Here is a 19,138-nt window from a genome sequence, read left to right as displayed (position 1 = left end):
GATAAAGAGGTGCTGGCTCCTGGCACAAACGAAGACTAGGAGGGATGTAAGGGTGGTTTGGGGAGCAGGATATGACTGTGTGTGCTGGCTGAATAGCTAAGATTCACTGAGGTGATTCTTAGGACCAGAGGAACCTCTGAGGGCTTTAGAGCCATTGACTCTCATTTGTTGTAAGACAATGTGTGCAGTCTTGGCGATACTCTTTCAAGATGTGTCTCAGAGGGAAATAGATTGTTCAGAATAAGGAAAAAGGGCAAGATGTGGGCAGTTGAGGAACAGATCTTTGAGCTATAAAGCTACAGAGAGTTCAGATCACCTTGCCTTTTGCATCGTACTGTCTTTTTTTAAGATCATGAATATTTCTTTCCATTTACTAATTTAAAAAATGAGCATAATTAGATTTAGAGAAGAACAAACTAAATAATTTCTTCTAAGGAGAAGCTATATGAACAAGAACATCCAAAAGAGATCTCAAAAATATATAAAAGTCATAGAAGCTTCCCAATAAAATGGGAACAAAGAGCATAGGTCTTAAATTAAAGTTGTATTAGAGAGTTTCCAATCTTAAATATATAGACTGAGACTGAGGACTGAGGTCTAAAGACTGAGTGACTGCATTGATTGTGAAGGCTACTCACTTTAAGAATTATGTATATGGTGCACCTGGGGTATAAGAGAAAAGCTACTAGTCACAGTACATGTGCTACTAGTATAGGAAGGATATTCTGGAGTTTTCTCTCAGGATAAGAGAGACTTTCATAATTTGAAATACTGTGGGAGGTGTAGGATATAGGATGTATGGTGTAGAGATCTTGAATCTTATGGATGAAGGACATAATGATGCAAGGAGTAAAGATTCAAGTATGTCAGAAACTCTTGAACTCTATTGAAAGAATATATGATCTGAAAGGAAAGGTTACACCTTAATTCTAATAGAACCAGACTGTTATAACACAAATTAAAAAGGTCATGGAAAAATGCTGCTTGAGAATAATTGTCAGGCACAGAAAAACATCTGGTTTGAGTTGACAGGGCCAAAGCATCTCTGACTGACATTTAATGTGTTTCTGTAAATGCCAGGAGGGAAAAAAACCCACCCAAACCACAGACAAACCAATAAATAAAACAGACAAATAAGATGCTTGAATGTCAGATGACTGGGGTATGCAACATTAAGTCAGCAGGCTAAAGTAACACTTGATAGTGCTAAGCAACATGAATTCTGGCATTCTAAAAATAAAATGGGACACAACAGTGCCTGGCATCAATTACCCTAATAAAACAGGCATGTCAGAGATGTGAGTGAAGGAGAGTAATTAGTAGGATATGGCTAACACCTGTGTGGTAACTGTGAAGAAGCACATGCTGGGAGCAGTACTGCATTTGAAGAATTTCATAAAACCTTGAAGCATAAAAATGGTCTTGCAAAAGAGAAAACCCTGTTACAATGCAAAAGATATAATGGTAGACTAATGCCAGTTATTGCTCAAGACAAAAATCCGGAAACAAATTAAAAATTTGGGCTGTTAATAGTGACAGACATTTGTCCACAAAAGGACAGGATTGATGATGTATCAAAATGGGATATGGAAATAGAATTTGGGATTTAGTGGCTGACTACTATCAAATACACCATCCTCATTTTTATTTGGATTAAATCCATGGAGGCTAATTTGAGAAAAATATGAGGGCAAACTGCTTAATACCCTATAACTTAATAATTTAATACTTTAACACTATGGTGGAGACAGTAAGTCAAGAAAATCCAGCACACAAACATTTACTTTTAAGAAAGAGAGCTACATTTGAGTTATCCAAAATCAAAACAGACTGTAGAAGCACCACCAAGGTGGATTCTATTAGAAATAAATGATCTGTAGAAGCCCAAATAAATTGAATGTAAACATTCAATGAGAAAACAAACAAACAAAAAAAACAACAAGCTTTTGTGTTTGAGAGAATCTATCCAGAGGATATTTTGGCTTTGGAAAAATAGATGGCATATTCTGATGAAAATTGGAAGTATAATAAAATATAATGGATGAAATAGGAACTTAAATTATTTTTTTTTCCTGTGCTGTATTTTCCACTAACTGCATTCAGGTCCATGATGTACTTCCTTCTTTATGGATTAAAGTTCAATAATTTTGTTACTTTATAGTTCTTAATGGCACATCAAATTGTGCTCAATATTTAAAATTTGTCTAAAGGATTTCATTGCAGAATAAGCCTATAGCATAGTGGTGACAATGGTCAGGCTTTGATATATCAGTAGATATCAATGGGAAGGCATACTTACTGACCAATTCTTGGCACTTCTGTCACTGAACCAACTTACGGATGCAAAACAGGGTGTTTCAACTGACGTGATGTTGTTGGTGCATTGTCAGGTATTAAAAGGCACTTCCTGTTCTTTAACTTGCAGCAATTCCTCCCACCCCTAGACAGGAGCTCTGAGAGACCAGGAAACCTATAAACTGTTTAATTTTCTCTCTTTGCATGGCAGCTATACCTAAAATTCACCAATACCCTTTCATTCTTGAAAACTTTTAACCTGATTTATTTGAAGGTATCTGTGCTCATTTGCTGGACAGTTTGTTTAGATGGCCTTAAAAAGCCCCTTCCAAAGCATGCTTCTTTGACTGCAGCTACCAATTGAATTGTGCAGTGATTTAGTAAAAATCATGACCAGCTTAAGATTGACTCTATGATAAGAAAATTTTCTGGATCATTTTCCTAGCAGGCATCTCAATTTACTGTCTTCTCCAAATAACATGAACAATTTAAGTGAAAAAGAGCACATATTAAAATAGAGCCTCTCTGTACAACTCTGAACTTCTACTTTCTCCTTCTAAGTAAACTTAATATTAGGAGTTGAGGTGGACTGAGTGTTATTTTCTTCCTTTCTTTTATGAACTCAGGCATTTTCAACACATGTGCTTGTTGGTCATTTTGTGAATAGCTTCAGATAAATGGTATTAATTTGAATTCTGTCTGAACAGCTCTATCTATTTTCAGAATACATTTTATTTTTCTAAGTCACAGTTAAAAGTTACAATACTAACTTAGAATAAATTAAATCACATCACTTTATTATTGCCTTTTAAAACAAACCATATCATAACTTACCCATCATAAAATAAAAGAAACTAGCCTCATTTTTTTTGCCTAGTTTTATATTAAGATAAATAGAACTTTATATAGAAAAGAAATGCAGAGAACACAATTTCTTTGGGCCAAAACTTAGTGGTTCATTATTTTCCTACTAAGGTAGCAAGAAAATATTGAAATGTGTGATATGCACACCATCAGCAAGCTGTGTGGTGCAATTAACATGCTAGAGAAAAAGGATGCCTTCCAGAGGGACCTTAACAGGCTTGAGAGGTGGTACCATGCAAACCTCATGAAGGCTAACAAGGCCAAGTGCAAGATCCTGCGCCCAGGTCAGGGCAACTCCATGCAGAAATATGGTCTGGGTGGAGAATGGATTGAGAGGAGCCCTGGAAGAAGATCTTTGTGTTGGCACATCTAAAGCTCAACATGACTTGGCAATTTGTGCTTGCGGCCCAGAAATCCAACTACATCTTGAGCTGTGTTTAAAATCAGCATTTCCAGCAGGTTGAGGAAAGCAAGTCTCCCTTTCTACTTGGTACTGGTGAAACCCCACCTGGAAAACTGTGTCCAGCTCTGGTGCTACTGACATAACAATGACATGGGCTCACTGGGGTGAGTCCAAAGGAGGGCCACAAAGATGATCAGAGGGCTGGAGCATGTCTGCTATGAAGACAGGCTGAGAGAGTTAGTGTTGTTCATCCTGAAGGAGAATAGGCTGTGGGAAGATGTTTCAGCAGCCTTCCAGTACCTAGTGGGGGTCTACAGGAGAGTTGTACAGGGACTTTTCACAAGGGCAAGAAATTATAAAACAAGGGACATTGGTCAGAAACAGAAGGAGTATAGGTTTGGATTAGATATTAGGAAGAAACTCCATACTGTGAGGGTGGCGAACTCTGGAACAGGTTGCTCAGAGCTATGGATGCACCATCCCTGGAAGTGCTCAAAGCCAGGTTAAATTGTGCTATGAGGAACCTGGTCTAGTGGACAGTTTCTTAGCTCATGGTGGGGGTTTTGGACAAAATTATCTTTAAGGTCTCTTCCAACATGGACCATTCTATGATACTGTTATATTCTTGAAGTACTGCAAAGAACTAAAACTCAGTTTGGAAATCTTTATGAAATCTTTATATATTGTCCATATTTAAGTGGGCTGGTATACTTTTTTTTTTTTTTTTTTACATTTTAATGGTAAAGAGATAAAACAACTGTGCTATGCAATATCCCTGATGTAAATGTAATTTCAATCTTTATATGGGAAGTTCCTGTGAAATATAGAATCATACCAAAAATGTAGATTCTAAAGCATATTTTAACAACTTATAAAAAAGTAGGTATTTCCCTATTGCACTATATAGATTTTAACGTAGTTCTTAAAGACAAAAAATAGTTTTACTGCTTGTACCCATTACCTCAGAGTAAATAATCCTTTTCTATAAATTAAACATATATTATGTGGGAAGTTCTAGGTAACACAGAGCTAGGGAAATGCTATTATATCCTGTAAATTAAATATATACAAAAATTGCATCAAGACACATATTTCCACTTCTCAAGCCTAAACAATTTTAGTCTTTTTAGTCACTTTTAGAGTTGATTTCCCATCTCTCTGTTCCAATCTAAGGGAGAGGAAAATAACTCCTTATTAAAGTTGAGTCTAGGAGAAAGCAAGAGGTGAGGTGAGCAGAATTTTTTTTTTAAGATTTTATTGTTATAATATTCAGCTCTGATCTAATTGATAATAAATTAATTCCTTCTAATCAAGTCTGGTTTTTCCTATGTAGGTAAATGCTGAAAGAGCTCTTTGTTCCTATCTTGACTCCTGACACACACATTATATTTTTTCTCACCTGTTCAGTGAGGAAATGGAATGATAAAGTGGGTTCCTGAACACCTGGTGGATTATCAAGGTCAACACATCACTTAATCTGATATTTGCACTACTTTATGCCAGTAAATAAATAGGAAGCAGTCCAAGCCACCACATAAATCAACAAGCATTTTAAGTTTATGACAATAAATAAAAATTGTTTAAAGCTAATGGGAAAAAAAGGCACATTTACCTAATTTCTCTAGGACAGAACTTTTGCTAAAAAAAAAACCACAGTAAGCAGTCTATAAAGTAGATCTGGTGTACAAATTAGTTTAGACATCTGATTCCTTATTTGGGTGTGTTATTTTTAATATACAAAAAAAGAATTAAGAATGATTTTCTTAGCCCTTTCTTCAGGTTCTTTTGAATGGTAAGTTCCTATGGGCCTTGTATATTTAATTGTTTTACTCTCTCTTTTCTTTTGCCCTCTCTAGTCCTTGTTTCCCTGAGCTGCATTGATAAGTCACAGACCACCTTCTAGGGAAAATTGCTATTTATTTTGAAACTGTCATGACTGTTAATTAGCACTGCTATTGTTCATGGAAAAAAGTATTTCATCCTAGATATCATACAGGCTGGCATTATAGAGCCCTTCCTTTCTTCCTCCAGAGCTGTGTTCTTTCTCAAGTACATGACAAAATAGGTTTCAAAAATGAAAATGAGTTGATAAATTTACAGTACATATGCCAATAGAATAAAAAAAAGTACCAATGCTTATGGGTTTTTTAAATACAAATTGATTTTTAAAATAACAAAATTCAAAGGCAAAATACTTCATTACAGAAAAAAAATCAGAAAATTCAGCATTTTAAAATTCTATACTTATTTCGTCACAGTTTGTCCATTTGCATGAATAAAATATGTAAATAAGTGAAATACTCTCCTTAATATTAACTGAATCTTAGGAATATAATCTATTGATTTTTGAGCCACTTGTTATGAAAATGGATAAATACTGAATTTTAAAGAAAAAAATGGCCTACACTCTCTGTATTATAGTATCAACTGGAAAATATATATCAGATTCAAAAATTCAGTTTTTAATTAGTTTTCATTTCTTCACACATTTTTACAAGGTTCAAATAATAAATATACAGAATATAGATCTCTTCAGATACTGAGGTAAATTATTAGAACTTGCTATAGAACTTTTTGATAGTCTAATAATACTTGAGCACAAGCAAAATTAAAGATTTTATCACACTGGATTATTTCATAGAAGCAATTTTTTTCCTAATCTCTTATGCGGAAGGACTTAATTTAGATGTAGGATATGCTATTTCATCCAAGCTGGAAACCAGTGTGATTTTAACTATAATCTGGATGCAATGAATTTGATGGTTCAGGACTAAACTTACCATCTGGGTCAGACACAGGTACACATAGATTTATTTGAGCTCTTAAAATATTGGATTCTTCATTTCCACATTTTGATCAATTTACTTCAAACTTCTCAGCTTATCTCTTCTCAGTCCATGATGCTGAGTCTGCTGTAACTGGAAGCTCATTTCCAGATCTAGATTTCATCCTAATAGAGAAATTCTGGCTTGTTGTGCTGCCATTAAAAATCTCAAAGTTAATTGATTGCAGGTGAAATGAACTATAGACTTTTCAATTCAGTGTTGCAGTAAAAAATCTCCTGTTTGAATGAAAAATAAATATATTTGGAAGAAAGATTCTTGTCCAGATTGTTCTCTAGTCCTTAACCTTTGTCCAGGTTGTCCAACTATCACATCAACTGAATAAACTGACTATAAAAATGTTTTCCTCAAAATATAGAACATTTCTGGTTCTCTCCTGTGTTTTATGTGTCAGAGAGATAGGACTGGCAGCAGAAGAGTAGTTAAAGCATTTCTGCAATAGCTAAGGACCATTTTGTAGGGTACCTATATTATCCTTTATCTACCATATATATGAAAGGAGTTTCAGTGAGATAGCAAGAATAGGACCCTTTCAACTAGTATGACAACTAAACATTTCTTTTGCTTCCATTTCTGTCTCTAAAAGGTTTCACATATTTTAGTCTATGTTACAACGTACTGCATGAAATGCTGATACTGTTTTGAAAGCCAGGATTACAGACAGAGAAATAAGGTAAGCATACCTATTAATAGAACATAAATGATTGGTAAGGCCAGATAAAGATTTACTCATTTTACTGTCTTCTCCAAATAACATGAGCAATTTAAGAGGAAAAGTGTTGTCATATACACAACAGAAGTTTCATACTATCATCTCTTCATTACAAAAGTTTCATTCCTTTTCGGTGTTTTCTGGTGAACAGCTCCTCTGAGCACACCCTTTCTCTCTCACCAGGTAACCAACTGACTCCAGCTCCCTTCCCACTTCAGGGTATGTTCTCTTAACAACCCACACCTTTATAGTTCCTATTGCTCTTATTAGCTACAGCTGTGGCCTGTTGAAGTTAAGCCTTCTCATTTTTGATAATTAGGCCAGCTGCAACTCCTTAGGGGTAAGATAACTTTCTATACCATCTCTATTCTATCCCCCCTTTTTATTTTAGTTACAGAGTTGCAACATTTATAGAAGGACGTGTTCAAGTAAATTAACATTATGACACATTCATAGATTTCATTTAGAACTAATAATTATACAAGTGTTCAGACAACATATTACAGTACAAATATATATATTTCCAAGTGTTGGTTCAATTTTGCAGCTTTTCTCAGTTTAACAAACATTATTAGCTGCAGCTGATATGTTTCACTATTCAATAAACACATTGTACTGAATAGTCAAACTATTCATTTTCTAGTTCTTTACAGTTGCTTTAATAAATTTTCCTCTTTTTCTTTCAGTTTTGTTACTTCTCCTCATGCAGTTCTCTACTCAGATCGCCATGGGATCATGTTGGTTGATACTTAAGTCTTTCTTCCCAAATCCACAGGGTCATATAGTTTAGTATTTAAATCCTTTTTCCCGAATCCACAGGGTCATATTTCCCAAATCCACGGGGTCATGTAGTTTAGTATTCTGTTCAACTAACTGCTGAGCAGGCAAAGTATACGCACAGGTTTAATATAGTCTTTTGGAGATAAATACCAAGGAACAGTCTTAGCCGGCCACTTGATTCTCATTATAGCAAACCCTGGGGGAACCTCCACAGGAACTGCAGCAGACTCCTCAGGAGGAGGTACATCGACAGGCTCAATCTCATCTTCCTCCTGTTCCTCTATTTCAGTTTCTTGCTCTAAGTCCTGTTCCTCCAATTCCTCCCCTCTATCTTGTTCTGCTTTCTACTCCTTATCACTTCCCATAGTCTCTTCTCAACCTTTTTCCGTGCCTGGACACTGAAGGCAGTGTCGGCATCAGCTCCAAAATTCTGTGACTTACACCATATCAGTAAACTACAAAGAGCATAATCAGAAACTTGAACATTTTTCCTTTTCAGTAAAGCTTTTCATCTGGACAAAACAGTCTTTTCCTCATTTAATAAAATATTTCCCATTATTTTTCCCAATCTCTCACCTCAAATCAGACGTCTGAATTAGGTCTGGACCTCCGCAGTGTCCATGCCACCTTCACTCATTTTTAGGGCTTTTTGTAGACCAGTCTCTCTGCAGTATCCTTGCTGCGTTCACTCATTTTTAGGGTACTTTTCAACCTTTCCTCTCTCTTTTTTTTTTCCTTTTTTATAGACCAGTCTCAATCACATCGCCTCCTTTTTTACAGACCAATCTCAATCACGTCGGGATCACCATTTGTTGTCATACACGCAACAGAAGTTTCAATCATCTCTTTATTACAAAAGTTTTGTACCTTTGTACCTTTTCGGTGTTTTCTGGTGAGCACTCCTCTGAGCACACCCTTTCTCTCTCACCAGGAAACTGACCAACTCCAGTTCCCTTCCTACTTCAGGGTGTGTTCTCTTAACAACCCAACCCACTCTTTTTTAGTTCCTATTGTTCTTATTAGTTACAGCTGTGGCCTGTTGAAGTTAGGCCTTCTCCTCATTTTTGATAATTAGGCCAGCTGCAACTCCTTAGGGGTAAGATAACTTTCTATACCATCTCTATTCTATCCCTCCATAGAAAAGAGCAAATATTAAAATAGAGCCTCTTCAGACAGCTCTGAACTTCTACTTTCTCAGCATGAGGCTCTCAACATGAAACAGAGTGTGGGCTGTCTCTTATTCTGAGAAATTTTCTGTTGCTGTTTGCATCCTTGGATTTATCTTCTACAAAGAATTTAATTTTATTTTTTCTATAGCTGGAAAGTATTTCCAGTTCTAAATGAGCATATCTAACTACTGGATGTTTGGGAATTCTAGAGTGGCAACTGACCATGCATTTGTTGGGAAGAACTCACTGCATACATGTGAAGCTGTTCAAGAACAACAGTGCAATATCCATAAATAATTAAATAGAGTAACTGCACATTCACGCAGTTACATTGGATACATAGGTATGTACACACACTATTTGCATAATAGGGCAGATTCTTGATGCATTTGCTGTGTTTAGTGTCTTGGAACAGATTACAAGAAATTCTGGGTAAAATACAGAACACTGAATTCTAATCAAACTAGGAACTTGCTAAAAATGTCTGTTTTACATCTTGACCAACCCATACTGTATTACAAAGGTAAAGGCTACTTCTGTGTTTAGAGAAGACATTGCATAATTCTTCTCACTGTGAAGTGGTTCTCTAACAACACTGGAGTGAAGAATGAAGATAACAGGTATGTGAGTAGATTCAACTTAATCTTTGACTGTTGCCACTACTTTTTAAACCCTTTGAAGTGTGGAAAGATCAGGCTGGCAGTAATAAAGTAAAGACAATATGTAGATCATCTGACTGGTACATGACAGCCATGGCTAGCATGGCTAAACACATGCTTTGTGCAATGTGGATGTGAACTTAGCTGAAAAATACAAGAACCATCAAAATGCATACTGTTTTGTTGTTCTTACTTTTTTTGACTCATACATCCTAAAAATTTTCCTGCTTAAGCAATATCTTTCATGCTGTTTGCATTCATGCACACCATTGTTGATCCCTTCATATAGCAACTAGAGACCACTACCAGTAAACAAAGTAAAACTGAGTTTTAACCACATTTTAGAGAGAGATTGATTGAGATATTGATTTTTAAAAGTTATTTTTAAAAAGTCTAATTTAAAAAAATCTGAGAAAATGTAAGGGAGGGAAGGAGTTGTCAGAGTCTCCCCCCTGGTCCGGGAGACTCTGAAAGGTGGAAAAGTCTCTGCTCCAACCCGTACCTTTAAAGAAAGACTCAGTAGTCCTCTGTTGTCTGGTCTCAAGGTTGTTTATTGTGTGTTATCTAAAAGATTTTCTCCTGGGCTGCTGCAGTCTTCTCAGCAGGTCAGCCGGAGGCTGACACTCTGCACACTCTCTGCACACTCTTTCTCTCTCTCTTTCTGCCCGCCCCTGAGGCTGGTACTGTCTTTTATACTAAAAACTACATGTACTATATTTACAATTCCGTTCCAATAGCTACCACCTATGTTAGACAGTCAGCTTCTATTCTAAACCAATCTAAAAATGCCAACATCACCAAATCATGGAGGCTAGGAAGAAGAAGAAAGGAGGACAAGGCACGCCCGAATCCCTCTATCTTAGAACCTCAAACCCCCATGTACAAAATCCAAACCCCTGTACAGAGTCCAAAAAACCCCCCTGTACAGCACTCAGAAATTTTTCCTTTCACTTTGTGATTATCTCTACTATGCTACCTAAACTTTTGTGTGGCTTGTAATTCTTCATGCAGAGTTAGTAATTTGCTCCACGGGCTAAGATTGAAACCCCACGTGTCTTTGGCTGCATGCCAGGGTCTCAGAGCCCCTGCCAGTGGCTTGGGCCATCCAGGGCACCCAGAGGGATGTCTTGGGTTCTGACAAGGAGTAAAGAGACTTTCCATATAAGGCACATTTTTTGAAAGTTAGTTAGCTGAATGTTCAGCAAAAATGAGGTGGCATGAACTATGCATTACTGTATTCTTTTTACTGTTTTTCAGTGGAATGGAGTACTTTTTGTTCCCTTCAAGCAGATTTGAATGAAAAAATCCAGAAATGTTCCAAATAGGAAACAAATACATAGTACCTTGGGGCTTAAAGACCATTTTATTTTCATGAGTTAAGACTTCCTCATTATTTTCAGAATGAAACAGAGTCACAGGTCAGGGAATAGGTCACTCTAATGAGAAAAATAATATGTGTAGATCTCTTCAAGAGCTCTTGTATTTTATTTGTGGAATATTGGTATAGTTTTACCCTGTTTCTGCCAAGAACTTTTCCATTTTGGAGTTGTGTTTATAATGTAAAATTTGTTTGGTTTGTTTGGTTATTTTTTTTTCTCTAGAACATTCTCTTCTCTCATACATCTATATAATTTTCAAGGTGTCTATAATCTGCATGCAAGAATTTGTTAATATTGAAGCAATTAGAACTGTGAGTGCCCATAACTCTGCAAAGGTAAACAGTGCCATAAGGAGTTGGTGCAAAACAATCCAGTTCTTTATGTATTCAAAATAACTAGGTAGCTCCACAGGTTCTCATTCCTTAGTCCTTGTCTTGCATCTGCTGAAGCATTTTGTATAATATTACTGACATGTAAACCTGCCACATACACTATTCTTTAACAGCATGTAGAAAGGAAATTAAGCAAAATACTGAGAAAAGCATAAAACCTTTGCTTTGTTTTGTGTAACCACAAATTAACTTAAAAAAAAAAAACAAACCAATAACAAAACTGCAAAAAAAACCACCTTACCAATAAATATTATAATTTTCCAATAAAGGAAATTCTATTACATCTCAAGAGACAGTGAGCCAAATCTTTAAATGAAAAATCTTACATTTCTAGAGAGAATCCTTGATGTGAAATGAAAGAACTGCTGAATTCCTATTAAAAATAGGAAAATGAGGAGTCAGATTCCTTGTCTTGTTCTGCTCTGCAGTGGTGGCCTGTAAGATAATACCTAAATGGCCAGGGAATTGATTTGAAGGGAGGGTTCCTTTAGTTTACTTTATGGAATTGCTATGGGACACTGAGACAATCAATTACAGAAACACCGGACACATTAAAAGCTTGAAGTCAAATTTTGTGGCTCGTATGTATTTGTGCAACTATGAGAACCAAAACAATTCTTCTTTGTGATCAAGCATTGGTCCTTTGCTTCTCTCCTCAAAAATATAAAAGTGAATATTTCCCCAGAAGCAGGGCTTATCTTCACTAAAGCAGCAAAAAATATTCTCCAGAAAAGAAAAAAATCGAGATTTTATTATAATATTTTCCAGTCGTAGGATAGAATGAATGGGGAAGATAATAGTGGAATCATATGATAAGTTCATCTTGTGACAGAAGACAGAGTCTAGTGTGATTTGGGGGGAGGAGGACAGGAGGAAGAAAATAGGTTTTTGTGGTTCTGAGGCCCTGCCAGGAGCATAGTAAATGCCAAATCTTATGAAATAAGGAAAAAAAGCACTTTCTTACAGCTAAAGTCTGGTCATCTAATTAAAAAAAAAAAAAGTTACATTTGGCCAAAAATATACTAAATGTGTTTGAATTTCCAGATTTTCAGTCCAGTTTTCATCTGTATTAATCATCTAAAGTTTCTAAAATAGTTCCTTGAATCATGAGTATTAAAAACCTTCAGAATTACCCAACACTTATTGCTTGCAAATTTTATTGAAAAGACATTAGGTTTTTATTGGCAAGCTATTGAAATATAAACAAAGATATTTTGCTTTCCATTTTCTTTTTGCTTTTCCTTTATTTTCCTTTAGTATAGTCAATACTCTTCATCTTTCAAATGAGCAAGAATGAGGCCTTTTCTAATTTTTCAATTAATCTATGAGAGTGTAATTTAACTTTCAATGTCAAATTGGTACTGATTAGCAATGCGCACATGAATGTTGAATGTTTTGGATTCAAATAATTAAAACTGATTTTGTAATGTCTTTATTCCATGATATCCTCTCTAATTAAGGTATTAAATTTAACTGTTGGCAGAATATTTAGCAGCTGTTCAGAAAATCTTACATAGCAGTTGTTAGTAGGTCACTTTCCAAAATGTGAAAGTACGTGTCAAATGAAATTTCAGTCATATTAATCTTTGGTGTAATTCTATCTAAAGTTTTCATCAACATAAAGTTGTAAGGTGAATGTGCTGAATGTAAATAATCTCTTCCATCTCTCTGCTACCATTATTCAAAGCGGGAAAATTTACAAACCATTATAATCTAGTTGTTGGTTCTATTCATTCTGATATGGCTTGCCATTCAATAGGATTTCTTTTCTGCACCCTTCTTCTCAGTTTGTAACTTATTCCTTTCCCATTTAAGGATGCAACAGTCATTAGTTTTTCCATAGGTATTTCCTGACCACAGAGATTCTTGAGCACATAGAGTTGACTCTCTCTGAGAACAAAATTTCCGCCTTTCTTTGTACTTATTCTCCAGGTCTTCTAGGAATTAATGCTCCCTAATATTTCTGAACCTTACTTTTCTTTCTTCTCTTTTTATATCTTTTCACAGAATCACAGGATGTTTGCATTGGAAGGCACCTCTGAGGATCACATAGTGCAGGCCTCTGATATAGCAGGTTCTCTAGAGCAGACTGCAGGTTGTGGTCAGATGGCCTTTGAGTGTGACAGAGAAGGAAGCTTCAGAATCTCTCTGGGCCATCTGTTCCAATGCTTTATCACCTACCGATTAAGATGGAACTTCTTGTTTCATTCAGGTGTTTTCATGTGCTATGAATTTTCAAGAAAATCTAAATGCCAACAATAGGAGGCTTCTGAGAATAAAAGGGGATCAGATTAAAAAAAAAAATTGCATGATGGGACAATATTGTGAGGAAGCTGAAAATGTAGATGTGGTCAGAAGTGGAGAGGTGGAGACAGGTAGAAAGACACTACATGATAGAGGACAAGATACTTTGCAGTTATATATTGATTTTATCTATTGACATTACTGGGAAAGAGCTGGGCTACAGCAGCTATAGGTCCAGTCATACAATTTGATAAATGCCTGAGAGTTTCAAGCAAAAAAATTTAGACATGATAAAAGACTATGAATATTACTTTAGCAAACTAGTTACGAGCTGAATCAGTAGGATGGATATAATTATTAATAGGAAATTGCCATGTCAAGATGAAGGATAGTGAAGGCATGAATGAATTTATTTTTTCTAAATATAAATTTATTCATTTCAAACACCTAAACTTTTAAACTTTTAGGTAAGAACAATCACACTTTTGTAGATGTATGATGTATGCAAAAAACGGTAAGAGGAAATTTCTGAATCCTATTGAAGGACATATTTTCTGTATTCATGGGTAGATTCATGGGTAGATTCATGGGTAGATTCAAGTACCAGGGTGCTTGTATATGCAAGGAAGAATAAAAGTGTCTATTGAATTGTAGATATGGGAAGCAGTGTAGCCAACTGAATGCTTATGCAAAGTCTGATTGTAAAGAAAGTCACATAAACCCAATGATTACTGTTAAAGTGCTTGCTGCAAACAGAGAACTGATTTCTTTGTGAGCTAAGGTTCAGTGATTTTACCTTAAGATCAGAGGAGACTGAGGACAGACCACACTGCAGTTACAACGTCCTCATGAGGCTAAAAAGAGGGGCAGGCATTGATCTCTCCTCTGTGGTGACCAGTGACAGGACCTAAGGGAATGGCCTGAAGTTGTACCAGGGAGAAGATTTCTTTGTGATTTTACCTTAAGATTTTACCTTTTTCGTAATTTAGAAAGGTTTGGTTTGGTTTGGTTTGGTTTGGTTTGGTTTTGTTTCGTTTCATTTCATTTTGTTTGTATTGTTTTGTGTTGTTTTGATTTGTTTTTGACTGGAAATAAAACAAACAAATAAAAATAATACCCCAAACCCAAAGCTGAAAATTCAAACTCAGAAGCATGAGAGATTCTGAAAGCTTCAGAGGTTTTTACAGCTCCTTGAATATTTATGAATCTGTATATTTTCTGTTTCATATTCCTCTTTTGTTTCCATTCTGTATGTGGCAGAATGCAGCTTTCTGTAAAATTTTCTATCTGTCCTAGTTCTGTATTAATGTTCTTTGCAGTATCCTGACAAAACTGTTAGTGTCACAATTGTTAGTGTCACAATTGTTAGTAAACAATTTCACAAAATGTAGTCAACAATAATGATGATAAAGATGCTAGTGGGAGAAACAATGCAATAAAGAGAAATCTTTTGGCCCAGTGACCCATAACCTGTGGATTGTTTTGGGTTTTTTTTTCCTATGTCTTATTTTGTGTAGGCTCTAAAATTTTTTCATTATAGAATTGTAGGATATCCTGAGCTGGAATGGACCCACAAGGTTCACCAAATTATGTCCTAGCCCTGCACTGAACAGCCCCAAGAATCACACTACATGTCTTAGGACAAAGTGCTGTCCAAACTCTTCCTGAGCTGTGTCAGGCTCGTGTTGGCAGGAGCTTCAGGAGTCTGTTCCCGTGACCAACCACCCTCTGGGGGGAGACCCTTTTTCTAATATCCAACCTAAGCCTCCCTGGTACAACTTCAGGCCATTTCCTTGGGTCTTGTCACTGGTCACCACAGAGCAGAGATCAGTGCCTGCCCCTCCTTCTCCCCTCTTGAGGAAGCTGCAACTGCAGTGAGGGTTCCCCTCAGTCTCCTTTGGGCTGAACAGCAATCACCTGGTGTATGGCTTTCCCTCTATCTTTCACCATCTTCACAGCATTCCTTTGGAAGCCCTCTAAACTTTTTATATGCATTTTACAATGTGATGCCAAAAGGAGATTTCTATGTATGTGACTAGGGTCTTCTTTCTTTAATGTGTTTCAAATTGAGAGGAATACAATTTATCTAAATGGTTGTTCTTTAATTTAAAAATACACTGGGACATTTTTCTTTTGGCATTATTAGTGTAAATTCATTTTTATTTTCACACATGAGAGGGGAAGTAAGATCTGCTACTGACTAATTCTGTAGTCCTCATTCTGGGACAAAATAATTTTGAAAAGACTTGACATTTTCAAATTATAAATCACCTTGTGCTTTATTAACATAAATATTTTTTATGATGTGCAGATCTTCTCTATCAACAAAGGATAAAAATTAAACTTTTTTTTTTACCACAGACAGCTGTTACAAGTAAAAAAACAAAAAATTATTAAATTTATTTGAAATAAGTTTTAAAAAATGTTTAAAATTTTAGAGCAATGGCATCTGAGTTTATCTCCTATTATACAAGTGAACAGTCTTTTACATTACTTTATTTAAATTTATGTTCTGTGATTTTGTTAATCACTGAACCAAGCAAATGTAAAATTGATTCACTGCCTCTCTATACATATAGAAAATCATACTCACATCCTGGCATAAATTCTTGGATTGTAACAGCTTAAAAGTCACTGTGAGAAGGTCACTTTTTTCACTGTGAATGGTACTTGCATGTTCTGTGGAAGTGGCATTTGTTTCCATAGTTTGATCCATTAAAGTACCAGAAATAATATAATCATAGAATCTTTAAGGTTGGGAAATAACTTTAAGATCATCAGGGTCAATGTTAACCTAACACTTACCACCACTGAACCATGCCCGCAAGCCATAGTCATGTGCTTTGAATACTTCTCAGGGACTTCACTGTTTCTCTGGACAGTCAGTTCCAATCTTACTATCCTTTTCATTAAAAAATGTTTGCCTACTCTAAACCTCCACTGGTGCAAATTGAGGCCATTTGCTCTTGTCCTTTCACTTTCTACCTGGAAAAGAGTCTGGCATCCACCTCACTACAACTTGCTTTTGTGTATTTGTGGAGCAAGTGATAAGGTCTCACCTAAGCCTCCTTTCTTCAGTGTAAACAACCCCAGCTCTCTCATCCCTCATAAGATTTGTGCCCAATGTCCATAAGTTTTAAGTCCATGGCTGTAAGTCAGTAAATTTACTATGAACACAGAAGTGTTGTCACACTGATTGTTGCTTTCAGCCTGAACCATCTGGGGAGGCAGTCAGCTTGGAACAGGTGTACTCCTTTCAGCAGGAAAGGGATAGATTTGCTGTGGCCATCCTTAATGGTGTGCTGGCTTTTGCTGGTGTGGAGTTAATGTTTTTCACAGTGGCTGGTATGGGGCTGTATTTTGCATTTGTATTGATCACAGTGTTGATAATACAGAGATGTTTTCATTATTGCTGAGCAGGGCTCACACAGGGCCAAGGCCTTTTCTGCTATTCATACTGCCACAATGCCAGGGAGGGCACATATTTGGGATAGGTGACCCAAAAAAAGACCAAAGGAATATCACACACAATATGGCATCATGCTCAGTATATAAGTTGGGAGAAGAAGGTGGAATGGAGGAAAATCTCCCCAGCTAACTATTACACATGATGGAGCCTTCCTCTCCTGGAGATGGTTGAATACCTGCCTACCCGTGGGAAGCAGTGAATTAATTCCTTGGGTTTTGCTTTGCTTGCATGTGTGACTTTTGTTTTTCCTATTAAAATTTGTCTCAACTCGCCAGTCTTTTAGCTGTGAGCCCTCCTATTCTCTCCACAATCCACTGATGGGGGACTGAACAAGTGGCGGTGTTCTGTGGTTGTTGGCTGGTGTTAAACGATGACAAATAGCTTCACTGTTTTTAGGGGAATGTTGAAAGACATTATTATTTATGTTAATTAATAAAACCAAAAATCAGTATATCTTTGTAAACTGCCAGGTTATTAATGCTAGATTGGTCATTAATGCCATTACAATGAAACATAAGGTTGTTACTTCATGAGCTTCATGAAACTACATCTGTTTTCAGAGAGAGCAGTGATGGCTGCCTGGTAAATCGGAAGCTTGCACAGCCCCAGTAAAATCACTGCTATGTGTCCTGTGGTCACTCTGATTCTCTACCGCAAGTGAGAGAGTACAGACAAAGTAGGAGGAACATGGCTGCTGTTTCAGTCATATATACTGAAAGTATTTATTATCTAATGTCAAGCAGCATTCACACAATCCGTCTGATGTTTATCATCTGATGTTTGTGTCAGCTGTTGTCATGGACACATATCAGAAAGATACAGAAGACCTCCTAGATTTCTTCTATTGAATAAATTAGGCACTATAAAATGAAGCTGTAAAAGCCTGAATTAGAAGTTAAAAGTAACACAAATAGAGTTTCCAGACTTCTCTTTGTGAGTAATATAATTATCTTGATCAAATTTATCTTGCATAAACATTTTTCATTAAGCTATAGAGATGTAGGAAGATGGACATAGAAACATGATGAGAGTAGATTGTTCAGAATGCCTTCGGAAATCCCTTATGAGTATCAAGGTATATGAATGGGACATATTGCAGAGTGGACGGGGTGCACTTTATTATGTTCCTTGAGATAAATCCTGATCCAGCCTGCTGTTTGTTCCAGCCTACTGTTTGTTATTGCATTTGTTAAATTTAATAATATATGGTTTTGGAAATTGACACTCTTAAAGTACATTTTTCTGGAGTGTTTTATTTTTAACATTGAGCATCTGAAAGAGTTACAAAATTCCTATTAATTCTGAAAATTCTCAGTGAACATTCAGCAATGTGTGGATTACTCAATACCCTGAGTGTTGCAGGTTACTTGGTCTGTTGAAAGCTCAGTTGTAAATCTGCTTCAGCTGTAGCTGTTAACTCCTAGCACTTTCACCACTGTGACAGTGATGTCTTTACAGTGGTGTTGGTATATTGAACCACTATGGTGTCTCTGTGTTAACTATTTAGTAAAATCTCCCAAATATTATGGTGTAGCTCTGATGGTGACTTAACCAGTCTCTTATATGACCTCTGTTGCTTAGGCATTCTTTTGAGATTATGGTGTTATTTCTTCTCTATGATGTTATCTGAAAAAAAAAAAGGTAATATATTAATATGATATGATATAATGTGATATAATATGATATAATATAATATAATATAATATAATATAATATGATATGATATGATATGATACGATACGATACGATACGATACGATACGATACGATACGATACAATACAATACAATACAATACAATATAATATAATATAATATAATATAATGTAATATATTCTAGGATCTCAAACAAATAATTCCATATATCTGGTTTAATAGCGTGCAGGGCACAACTCTATGTTACAGTAAGTAGAGAAATCTCATAATTCATT

The sequence above is a fragment of the Motacilla alba genome, chromosome Z (assembly GCF_015832195.1).
Source record: "Motacilla alba alba isolate MOTALB_02 chromosome Z, Motacilla_alba_V1.0_pri, whole genome shotgun sequence".
In the NCBI taxonomy this organism is placed as follows: Eukaryota; Metazoa; Chordata; class Aves; order Passeriformes; family Motacillidae; genus Motacilla; species Motacilla alba.
Note: the sequence above shows the minus strand (reverse complement) of the source record.